This window comes from Protopterus annectens, chromosome 12.part0, assembly GCF_019279795.1.
Source record: "Protopterus annectens isolate FY-2018-M chromosome 12.part0, PAN1.0, whole genome shotgun sequence".
Taxonomy (NCBI): Eukaryota; Metazoa; Chordata; order Ceratodontiformes; family Protopteridae; genus Protopterus; species Protopterus annectens.
The window spans coordinates 1,288,142,222-1,288,154,272 of NC_056746.1; positions in this window are offsets into that span (position 1 = coordinate 1,288,142,222).

A 12,051-nucleotide genomic window follows, 5' to 3' on the forward strand; every position below is an offset into this window, starting at 1 on the left:
ATATATATATATATATATATATATATATATATATATATATATATATATATATATATATATATATATATATATATATATATATATATATATATATATATATATATATATATATATATATATATATACATATATATATATATATAGTAACAAACACAGGAGTTCTAACCCTTAATGTAGCCTGTACATCTTACATTCATTCATTTACTGATACCAGCTTTATCCTATTCAGGATTATGAGGGATCAAAAGCCTATCCCTAGCAAGCAGTAGGTATAAGGTAGAAAAAAATCACGGATAAGAAGGTAGCCTATCAGAGAGATAATAAACATACACAAAAAACATGCACATACGTATATACACACACACACACACACACACACAAATGTGCACATACCCACAGACACACACACACCCTATGTTATTCAGGGTTATGAAGGAACCAAAGCCAATCCCTACAAAGCACTCATTATAAGGCAGAGAGCAAATTATGGATAAAAATGGTAGCCCATCAGAGAGAGGATACACATATGCTCACAGACACACACACACACACACACACACACACACACACATACACTTGCTCACCCTCACTCTACAGGCACCCTTGTGTGTCAGTTTTGAGATTCACCAGTCTACCTGCAGCAATCTTTAGGATGTGGGAGGAAATCATAGTGCCTGGAAAAAATACATGGACACAACAAGGACATGTGGATTCCCCAAGGAAGAAACCCAGACAAAAACTGATACATAAATTAAGTGGTTCCAATATGGCTCCCTGATGAGTATTCCCTCATGGTGCCAGAGCCCGAAAGGTTATAGTAGGCCAAATTAATCAATGGACAGTTCCCTGATTGAGGGCATAACTTAAGACGTCATGCATAGCTGTGTTAAGAAACAGCTACTGCACCTCAGAGTCATGAAAGGCAGGACTCCCTAATCTTCACAGCACTCAGCACCCATGCTTTCCTGCCTGTGTACATCAATTATGATTTGGCTTCGTCCAAAATTCTGGTACTATACATAGGTTCACAGATAGGTACCAGGCTATCGGTGCTGGGGCCTATATAAGCCTAGCCAAAAAGGTTCCCTGGCTTTCGCCACCCAAGTAAATTATCTTTCTGTGCCCCTGTCAAGCAGTGCCACAGAAGTGATCCCCGGGGTGAATTTTCTATTTCCCATCCAGTCGTCAAGATTTTTCTAAAGAGGGCCAATAAGGAGCTTTGCTTGACATGAATGGGTAGTTTGTTCCAGAGTATGAGAAGTCTCTGGGACAGGAATCTATCCCTCCAGCATGTTCTGTTTATTGTGGTGACAAGGTTTAGGTCTCTGGAGTGTGTGGTTTGGAGAGACTGGGATTTCTTTAAGTGTAGCATGTCCAACAGCTCTGGGTTTGACATGGCTTTGTATGTTAGGCAGAGATCACCTCTGAGTAGGCAATATGCGATGGAGTAGAGCTGGAGTTTTTTGAGATGGTCTGCTTATGGCATCTGTTTGAGGCTGGTAATTCTCTTAGTGAGGTATTTCTGTGGCCTTTCCAATTGTAGGTGTCTTGTGAGATACATGCCAAATGGGACATTGTACTCTATAATGGGTCTGATGAGGGATGAGTACAGAGGAAAAATGACCTCCTTTTTTCTAGAGGAGAACCCTTTTGTGATGAGGTGTGCCACATAGAAGGATTTCAAGACTACTGTGGTGATGTGGTTATCAAAGGAGAGACTACTGTCCACCTGTGTCCCGAGGTCTCTTATCACACTTTCAGTGTTTAGTGAGCTACCGCCTATGTGGTAGTTCATGGGTACAGAGTTTTTCCCAAAGGGGATGACAATGCACTTCTTGGCATTGAGCTTGAGGCCATGACTCTGACACCAAGCATCTGTCTCTGTGAGGCCCTTTTGTAGAATGTCTACATCATTAGGTGATTCTATTATTGCTCCCAGTTTGCAGTCATCTGCAAACTTTGTTAGCCAAAGACCTTCTGTGTTGGCTTGCACTTCAGAGAAGTAGATGCCAAACATGAGAGGACCCATGACTGAATCCTGTGGCACTCCACCCGTCACTGGTCTGAAGTTGGACTTGGAGTCAGCTACTTTTACTGTGTGGGTTCTATCAGTGAGCCAGTCAGCCACCCATCTTCTGACATAGGGATTTATGCCTGGTTTAGTGAGTTTATCTATAATTCCAGAGTGGGGGATGGTGTCAAAAGCCTTGGCGAGGAAGAGATGGGCTGTGTGCACGATCTTGCCCTCATCTACGGCTCTAGTGACTGCTTCAAAGAGGTCAATCAGGTTTAGTAGATATGATCTACCTTTTACAAACCCAAAACTGAGTGGGGTCCAGGGTTTGGAGGTTACCTATGTCTTTGTTTATAAGTTGCAAGATGATACGTTCTATGGCCTTGCAGACCAGGCTTGTCAGGCTAATGGGGCAGTAGTTTCCAGGGTCCGTGATGGCACTCCCTTTGTGGAGTGGGATAACCATCTCTGTGCACCATTCAGTAGGCACATAGCCTGAGGTGAGGCTATGATTAAACATGGTACTTAGGTGGGGTGCTAGTTCGTTCTGTAGTTCGTGCAGTATGCAGCATGGGATGTAGTCTGGACCCATGGAGGCTGTGTTCTTGGCTTTGGAGAGTGCGGTCTTTACTTGCTCATCTGTGATTACAGGGGCTTTGCATTCTTCCAATATTAAGATGGACCCTTTGGAGGGTGAGATGGGAGATGGGGGTAAAGTTAGCACTGAACCTATCTGCCAGGATGTTGGCAATATCGGTTGGTTCTGTATATTTAGTGCCATTGTGCTGTAGCTCAGAGCAGATTTGAGTGATGTCATTGGGATTCTTGACATATCTGTAGAATGCTTTGTGGTTGTCTATGGAATCAGTGGTGATTTTATTTTCATAACTAGCTTTGGAGGATTTTATGAGTGATCTCAGCTTCTTGCTGAGGCTGATCAGGGAGTTCCTCCAATCTTGGGATTTTACTCTTTTTTGCAACAGCTTCTTCCTTCTGTTGTAGAGTTTGTTTATGGCAGGGGACCACCAGATTGGCTTCCTTTTTTTGGAGGATAGCTTCTGTTGGGGATGGCATGATCCATGCACTCGTGTATGTGCTTATACAGTGCATTTGTGTAAGATTCAGCAGTCGTAGCTCTATTTTCCATCTGCATGGGTGTCGTGAAGTTTGCCACTTCTGTATTAATAAGCATGAAGTTGGCTTTGGAGTAGTTTTTGACAGTGGTTTTCTTAATGGGGGGTGGGGGTGGAATATGGATGTCTAGGGTGATTCACTTGTGGTCGGATCTGACCAGTGAGGAGTTGACCTCTGACGTGGAACACCAGTTACCCATATTGGTAATGACCAGGTCCAGTATATTGCTGCCCCTGGTGGGGCAAGAAAATAGCAAGTGAGAGAATCAAACCGCACACATCAGGAAGCTACAAAGTAGAGGTGTATAATATTAGTCCCCTGCACTTACTGACTGGGATGAGGAATGCTGCTGCTGCTGATAATGTATAGATGTTTCAGAACGGACACAGCATGCATCACAAACTCTATTTCTGTGTATGATATCCAGTGAACCAACACAGTGCTCCATGGGGTGTATGTCTACAGAAGTCTTGCACATCTGTCCTGTACTTGTGCTGCTCCCGAAAATCAACTTGTGGCTAACTGGCATTTTTTTTTTTATTTTTTTCTTTTCCTTTGATACTGCATCCCAGGTGGTAACTCCTCTTCCTCATCATCACCATCATCCCTTTTGGTTACTCCTCCTCCCCTTCATATAGTTCAGTTTGCCGATATGTCTGTCAGTGACTAACAGATGTCAGCCAAAGCAATTCAATCATTCAATGAGCAGCCAATTATTTCCCGCCAATAATATTTACACCACTGTGCTGCCCTGCTCATGTCATAGTTTTTTTAAAATAACAAAAACAATGAGTAGTGCCTAAGGGAAAAATGGAGATATTTGAAAGAATGTTTGATATTAAACTGTTTACTTTAATAGAAATATATAGTCTTATGACATATTAGGATCACATAGCCTTTTTAATCTGCCCTTTATTTATAACATGATATGTAGACTTTGCTTATCTATAACTTAGCCATTCATTTTCCCAGATATGTATAAGGAAGATTCTATATTTGTTCCATGCATTCTTGAATTTGGTTACTGGCTGAAGCCTTACTAATGTTTCAGACATACTCTTCCAGTACTTCCCTATCTTTTCTGTGGGAAAAAAAATAATTTGGCTTCTTTGACCTTTCACCTTGTATCATCAAGCTGTGTCTTCTTTGACCTTTCACCTTGTATCATCAAGCTGTGACTCTTGTTTCTATGTATCTCTTTTTGAAAGGTCGTACTCACTTTGATACAACAGATTTTTTGAGGTGCTTAAGTTTCTATGTTTTTCAGCATCCTTTACCACTGGTTAAGTGTAGTAATCTGTTCTTTATAAGGCTTCTAATGGATCATGAATCACTTTTGTTCCCTCTTAAGAACCTGTTGCCTGTCAACATACAAGTATTGTCCACATTATAATGAAACAATGCTAAAATACTAGTGGTATAGTTAATGTAGGAAGTTATAAAAAGAGTGTTAAATAAATAGCTTCAATGTGCATATTTGTGTAGTTTTTCATCTTATAGTATATATTTATTTTTCATTGCTTTTAAATGAATATGGTAAAAGAGACCAAGGAGACAAACATAAAATGTGCTACTATAACATAAGTAGCATGCACTCCAGCACAGAAGAAAAAAATCTGTGCAGAACCACTGTGAGAGATATTCTTGTGTACATTTTGTAACATCCATACATTGATCAGGGGCTCCTACAAGCACCCGAGTCCCAGGCATTCAAAGGCCACTGTCTTGCATGCACAGTTATAGTAGGTGTATTTGATCTATAACCATCACTGCAGCTGTCATAATGTCTCTTCTACTATTTCTTAGCTTTTACATTCCTATTTTACAAAACAGCATTACAGAAGCAGCGATTATCTCCAAATACTTATTAGTGTATGTTACTCTGTATACTTTATCAAAAATGGCAGTTACAAACATAGCTCTGAGCCTTCCATCTTCAAAATGTGGAACACTGTCTCATGTAATGTGGAGAAACAGACAAAACTATCTCACACAATGTAGAACAAATGGACAAATTGTGGAATACTTACTCACAGGTTCATCTAGGAAGCTGACATCATGGTTAATAACTGTTTCTTCATTATTTTGATGATTAATATACTCCAGTTTTATTTACCATGAATGTTTATAAACAGTTCTTATCAATGAATGTTTGGCAGACCCTTTCAGTGCACAGTATAAGTAGAACATTAAATTTTTAAAACTCAAAATGAGGAACATCCCCAGTAATAAACTGCATTTTAGAGATACGAATAGAAAAAATATTAAATGAGAAACTAACGCTCAAAATGCATTAGTCTATAAATATTCCAAATATTTTAATAAACAAAAGAAAATACACAAAATATTCAAAAATCAGTCTGGAATTCTATAAAAACATTTACTGTTGGCAAATAATGAGTGTTTTTTTCCTTAACAATGTTTTTTTTTATCTTAATAAGAGCAATAAAACAATAATATATTTACAATCATAACTAAAAAAAGAACTATATACAAGGTCTATAATAGAATTATACATGTGTATACATTCAGGAAATCAACTAAAATTTCTGCAATAAAAAAATGCCAAGCAATTAATTTGTGTGTTGTTTATTTTATTCTCAGACAAGTCGTTTGTTATCCATAAAGCATACCAGGCCAAAGAGCCTTAATGTACATTTTTGGAACACATGAGCATTCCATCTGGCCAAATGAAGCAGTCAGAACCGTAGAATGTAAACAAGTAAGTGAGGCAACCCAACCCAGGGCAAGGCTCAGTACCACCTAGCAATCTTCTAAGCTATATAAAAGGAAAAGTGCATTAGATTTTTACACACCCACACAGGCATCTCCTTGCAAATAACTTGTCAGCTGGGCAAAGAATCAACAAGTGAATATCAAACAGTGTAGGTACGAAAATAGTGTGTCATAATGAATGTGACCAGCCAAGAAAAAATAAACCAGGAAAATGTTCTGAAAGTTGAAAGTAGTACAATGACACTACAAACATTAAATATACAATCAACCCACTACGACTTGAATGAAAACCAAACTGTCCCTCCTAAGTGTACTTTGTACCTATTTTAGCTAACGTTTTATTGATTTGGTCAGTGTTACAATGCTAGTCATAGGTTCCGTACCTCATCAGAGGTCAGTTACCAGAAAGTCTCTAAAGGCAGATTTCCCACAAAATAAGTCAATTTGCTTTTCAACACTGAAGGGAATATGAAGCACATATTTTAATTAGAAATTTGCAACAAAATCAGGTCACTCTAATAAGAAAGACGTCTTTTCATATTAGTTTGAGATTTCTCAATAATCATTTTTAAGTTATTGTTCCTGGTGTCAAAGTCATTGTCAAAATGTCCACATATAGATGAAAACCATTGTCTACCAAGTGAAATGCAGAAGGGTAGCAAAGGCATTTAATGTATTTCTGCAGCAGAACAACCCAGCAGGCCAAAATATGGATGTTATCAACAGCTGTGATGTAGAAATTCATGAATTTAACTACTTATTTTTTTTTAATTGACAGCATGGGATGATGAAAGGTATTTATCTTTCATAAGCCATTCTTTTTTTCCTTTTTGCAGGTTTTGTAATATACGTTTCCTATGTCTATAATACGTATGATAGGTGATCTAAAGTCATTCACACCTTATGGTCTACACTAAATGACCCTATCACTTGCATCTGCTTCTAGGTGCTGTGTGCCATATAATATATGAAGTTCTGTTTGAAAAGAATGAAAGTGTTACGCTTTAAACTGTGCAGTGGGTGTGTTTTAACCTCAGCTGGACTACCGTTTCTGCTTCTGCAGCTGTTTTGAGTTTGAGTTTGTTTCATTCATTTAGCAGAGTCCACTTTTTGTTCAAATGCCATATAATATACGTTTTTCAAACTACCATAACTGCCAACACCCAAAACAAGCTTTAAATCATATAATACATGAGCAGTAATGGCAAAACAAACACAAGCTATATTTTTTTCTCTTGGTATGTTGTTTATTATTCAGTGAGCACACAAAAGGTTCCTCTGCTATCACTCAATAACATCCTGCATAGTCTATGAAAAAAAAAAAAAAAAAAACAGTAGCCAGTGTGAAATTAAATGTCACTTTTTTCTCTCCCATGTTGCTATCTGTGGAAATTAAAATGATATTTTTTTAAAGATAACTTGAGTGCATTACAATAAACAGAAGCCTTGACTGTTCACTTTTTTTTTTAGCATGGGCTTTGATTGTAGCTTACAGCTACATTTAATTACAGAGCACACATCTATTGTTTGGTTGTTGGGACTTCATCATGAAGTAATTAAAATTATATAACTAAGAAATCCCAATGAGCGTAAAAATGAGGCTATACAAATAAGGACCCCCCCAAAACAATGCTCTGTCCAGTAGAAGACTATGAAAACAGGCGATAACACAGAAGCCAGCCAGTTAAATGACATTCCAAACCACCACTGAATAAAATCCTTTCCTTTATAAAGTGAGCAAGCAGAGTGAGCGCTTTCATTTCCAAAACAGGAACTTCATCAGAATCTGAACAGTAACCATCCTGTGTCCTTAAGAAAAAACCACACCATTAAAGGTACAGTAAATTAAATAGAATATTATAAAAAAAAGCATTAAATCTCTACCTCAATAAAAAGAATCTAGTCTCCAATGAAATAAATGGGTAATCAAATATTAACCAGGGTTTTCTGAATCATACCCCACTTATATACTATGCAGTAGCAGTTACATCTACAATCCCTAAAGAAATGCACTTTTTACATCTCAAAAATATATACAGTCATTGGTGGAAAGAATATTTTATATTAAACTGTGATTTCAAGTAAGTGATTCTGATATGTAAACTAGAAAATTCAAACTTAAATGTATATAAATATGCAGGTGCCCATTTTATAAGCAAAATAAGTTTATTGTACAGATATCAGGGCACTCCCAGGAGCTTGTGCTTATGTTTTGGGGCTTAAGCATGAAAGGGCCTGCATAAGTCATATAAAAAATGCAGTGGAACTATACCAATGCATCGCTAATTAAGCAGGACTGCCCAAAATTAGAATGCAAGTATATACTTTCTGCAAAGATGAAGTAAACTATGCAGTGAAGCAAATCATTTTAAGGATAATTATAATTAACTTAGCGGTGTCAGTGGTGCAAAAGATAGCACACTCACCTTTAGTACAGAAGGCAGAAGGTATATCGACTGAATGTAGATTGATTGCTTACACTGCATTAACTTAGTGGTGTCCGTGGTGCAAACGGTAGTGCACTCATCTTTAGTGCAGAAAGTAGATTGATTGAATGTAGATTGATTGCTTATACTGCATTAACTTAGTGGTATCCATGTTACAAAAGGTAGCGCACTCACCTTTAATGCAGAAGGCAGATCAATTGAATGTAGATTGATTGCTTATACTGCATTAACTTAGTGGTATCCATGTTACAAAAGGTAGCGCACTCACCTTTAGTGCAGAAGGTAGATTGATTGAATGTAGATTGATTGCTTATACTGCATTAACTTAGTGGTATCCATGTTACAAAAGGTAGCGCACTCACCTTTAGTGCAGAAGGTAGATTGATTGAATGTAGATTGATTGCTTATACTGCATTAACTTAGTGGTATCCATGTTACAAAAGGTAGCGCACTCACCTTTAGTGCAGAAGGTAGATTGATTGCTTACACTGCAGTGTAGCAGAAGAGGTGGTGCAATCTTTTGGATGAGATCTTAAATTAAGTCCTCATCTGCCTGATTTGGTGGTAGGTCAGTTGCATGTAAAAAGTGGCAGCTATTGAAAAGACTAGGGGAAATTCCCCAATGCCCTGGACAAATTTCCCCTAGTAGTATAAATACCACCATGGGTCTGCCCTGAAAAAAGGCTACTAGCGTAGTGACCTAGTTAACAAAGGAAAAATAACTAACTAAATAAATACCATTGCGGCTGTAAAGGACAGTCTCATCTTGACTGCATGCCTTGGATAGCCATCCATGAAATAACATGAGAGACAGTAAAACCATTTTAGTGCATTTAAAAAAAAATCATCAATCTGAAAAAAAATGGACCGGATGATATTATTTGAAGAAGGCAGAAAGGCCAGCTCTACCAAAAGAGCAAAAACAAATTGTGAATTACTAATGTAATGAAATTTATGAAGGCCTGTATCATTTGCCCAGTTCCTCAATCAAGACCCATGCTATCCAAATTAATAAACTGGGAAAAAGCTATGCACTTGTATCACCTGAAGAAGGATCGCTAACATGTAAATGGAAGACAGTACATATTTATGAAGGGTGGTGGCCAGTATTCAGACTTATGGATAAGGTAGTGTATGACTGGCATTTGGTAAAGCAGTGGGAGCAAAACCATTTTAACGGATGTATTTTGGATGGAGTGCCATCCTCTTGGTTCATTTATAATAAAGAAGCACTTCATTGTTCTACACTGAACCCTGTCATGCTAACAGTTATATCATGTATACTGATTTAACTGTGATCATATCAGCATTTGTAAATGTACTTATTTTAACTGAATAATAATTTAAGTGAATAATTTATTTTTAGTTGCAACCTAGGCCAAAAGTAAATCTACACAAGAGTGGAGGTACAAGTTAAGCTGACAGATAATTACTATTTTAACAATAATGGAGTAATCAATAAAAATGAATGTAGCAACTACAAACAAATGCAGAGGATATAATAAATTTACATGTGCACACATATAAAGGTGTGAGAAAAAATTATTTTTAAAAACTGCATATAGTACAAACCTACAACTTGAAAATGCCTAGAGTTGTCACTAAAGGTATGTGCACAGCAAAGGTGCTGTAAAAATTATGTATAGTCCTTTTCAGAACTGACACGTTGACTAACTTACCTAATGTGTCTAAGAAAAAAATCAAGTGTAGTGTAGGAAAGAAATTTATTTAAGGTTCATCTTTCAGCTGGTGCACTGTGTTACTGTAAAGAGATGACTCAGATTTTGAGTATCAGGTGGTATGAAGTTCCAAACAAATGTGGTAAATCTTCAGAAAAATATTTTAGTGGTTTCTGAGATAAAGGTCAGTCTTATAAGAATGATGGAGCATGAAGGTATGACATGAAATTGTGGTAAGTTGAGAATGATAGCCAGTTTGTAAGTGAAGAGTAAAAGTGTAAAAGTCAGAAATGAGTAATTTATAGATGGTGTTATCTAAGAAGAAACTAGCATATTCAGTAATTGTATTAGTACAAACAAGAATTACGCAGTGGTACAACTGGCCAGATGGCACAGAGGCAAGGAGTCTATCTGTGCAGCCAGTGACCAGAGGAGAGTGGGCACAGGCTGCAGCCACAATCAGCTGTGGGGGGGGGGGTAGGATGAAGTGGCCAACAGCCAGCTCTCCCATACCAGGGTGAGGTTTGGGGAGCTTGCATTACAAGGAAAATCCCAGATGTACTACAATCTTTGCACATTTCTCTTTCAGGGCAAGGAAAGTGACTAGCAGCCATTGCAGAATGCAGACTTCTGGTCCATGGTTGCCTATAGGATCCTCTTACCCCAGCTTTTGAAATTTCACCAATAGGTCTGGTAAGGACTGACTGAGGGAGCTGCAGGGAGTTGACAGGGTATGCAGGCATGCAAACAAAGGGACAGTGGCAGGGTTGGAGTAGAGAAATTAAAAATGAATTAGGAAATGGTATATAGATTGGTCATAAAGGCGAATAAAATTACTGAATTTAGACAGATCTTTGTGATTAGGTTAATGTAATGGGGTGCACTCAAAACAATTAGGGGGCATATATTCCAGCACTGGTATGTAAAATCTCTAGATATCTAAACTATGAGAGCCAGAAAGAACTTTTACATTATTTAAGCTGGAAATGTACATTGTTGATTGCTAGCTTCACAGGACTGTTAGATGGGAGAGTGGCATCATGGAATACACATGTACGACTCAATGGAAGATGTGTTATGACTCCATGCATCTTGAAACAATAGCAGTATTAAAAAAACAGTGACAGAGTCAGGAGCCTTATAAACATCTGTAGAGATACTGCAATAAGACATGAAGCTATGATGGTTGCTGTTTAGATTACTGAAATGTTGAATGTGATTAAACATCTATATGTAAATTATTCTTTCAAAGATCTTATAAACAATTTAATGATGGAACAAAAGTGTTGTGGCATAGTATTAACAACCGTCAGTAAATGTATAATTGTTATAGTTTTATAGATAAGAATAATACCCAGTTGTAAAGGTAAGAAAGAGAATGGGCCATGTAATATTAGAAGGCTTTCTGAGGAATTTAGGGTAAAAGGTAGAAGAGTTTGGAGAGAAGAGTCATACAATTTAGAGAGGTGTTTAAGATCACAGAATATCTTGAAAGAAAAATTCAGAGAGACCATAGATTTGCTGAGTAAGTATTTGTAACACCAATAGCTGAGTTAGAGTTTGTAGTAGTAATCCTAGCTGAGACAGAATGAGCCAGAATTAGCAAGAAGACAGTGCAGTAGCCAGTGTGTCAGCAGTTAAGAATGAGTGACAGTTGAGGGGTAAAACTTTTAAATACCAAGGGAGTGATTTATATTCCATCTAGAAACTTGATTGTTTTTTGAAAAACATTTGTTAAGATTTGAAAGTGGCACAGCAGCAACAACTTTAATGTCTTAAGGATTAATGTGGTTATTATAAAAGTTACTTTGTGTAGTCTTCCATAAGTGCCAATAGCTGTCTTTAACATGCATTATTTGTTTCAGTTTCAGAGTTAGCCACGGACAAGTGTCTTCATAGTTTTAATAGCATGAAAGTCATTCTAGACATTGACAGATCTGTTTTTGAATGGAGTATTTAAAAAAAGTGAAAAACTGTAAAGATGTGCAATTAAATTCAAAAGAAAAGGTATTTAGCTGTAGACCTTTACAAGATGAAAAGG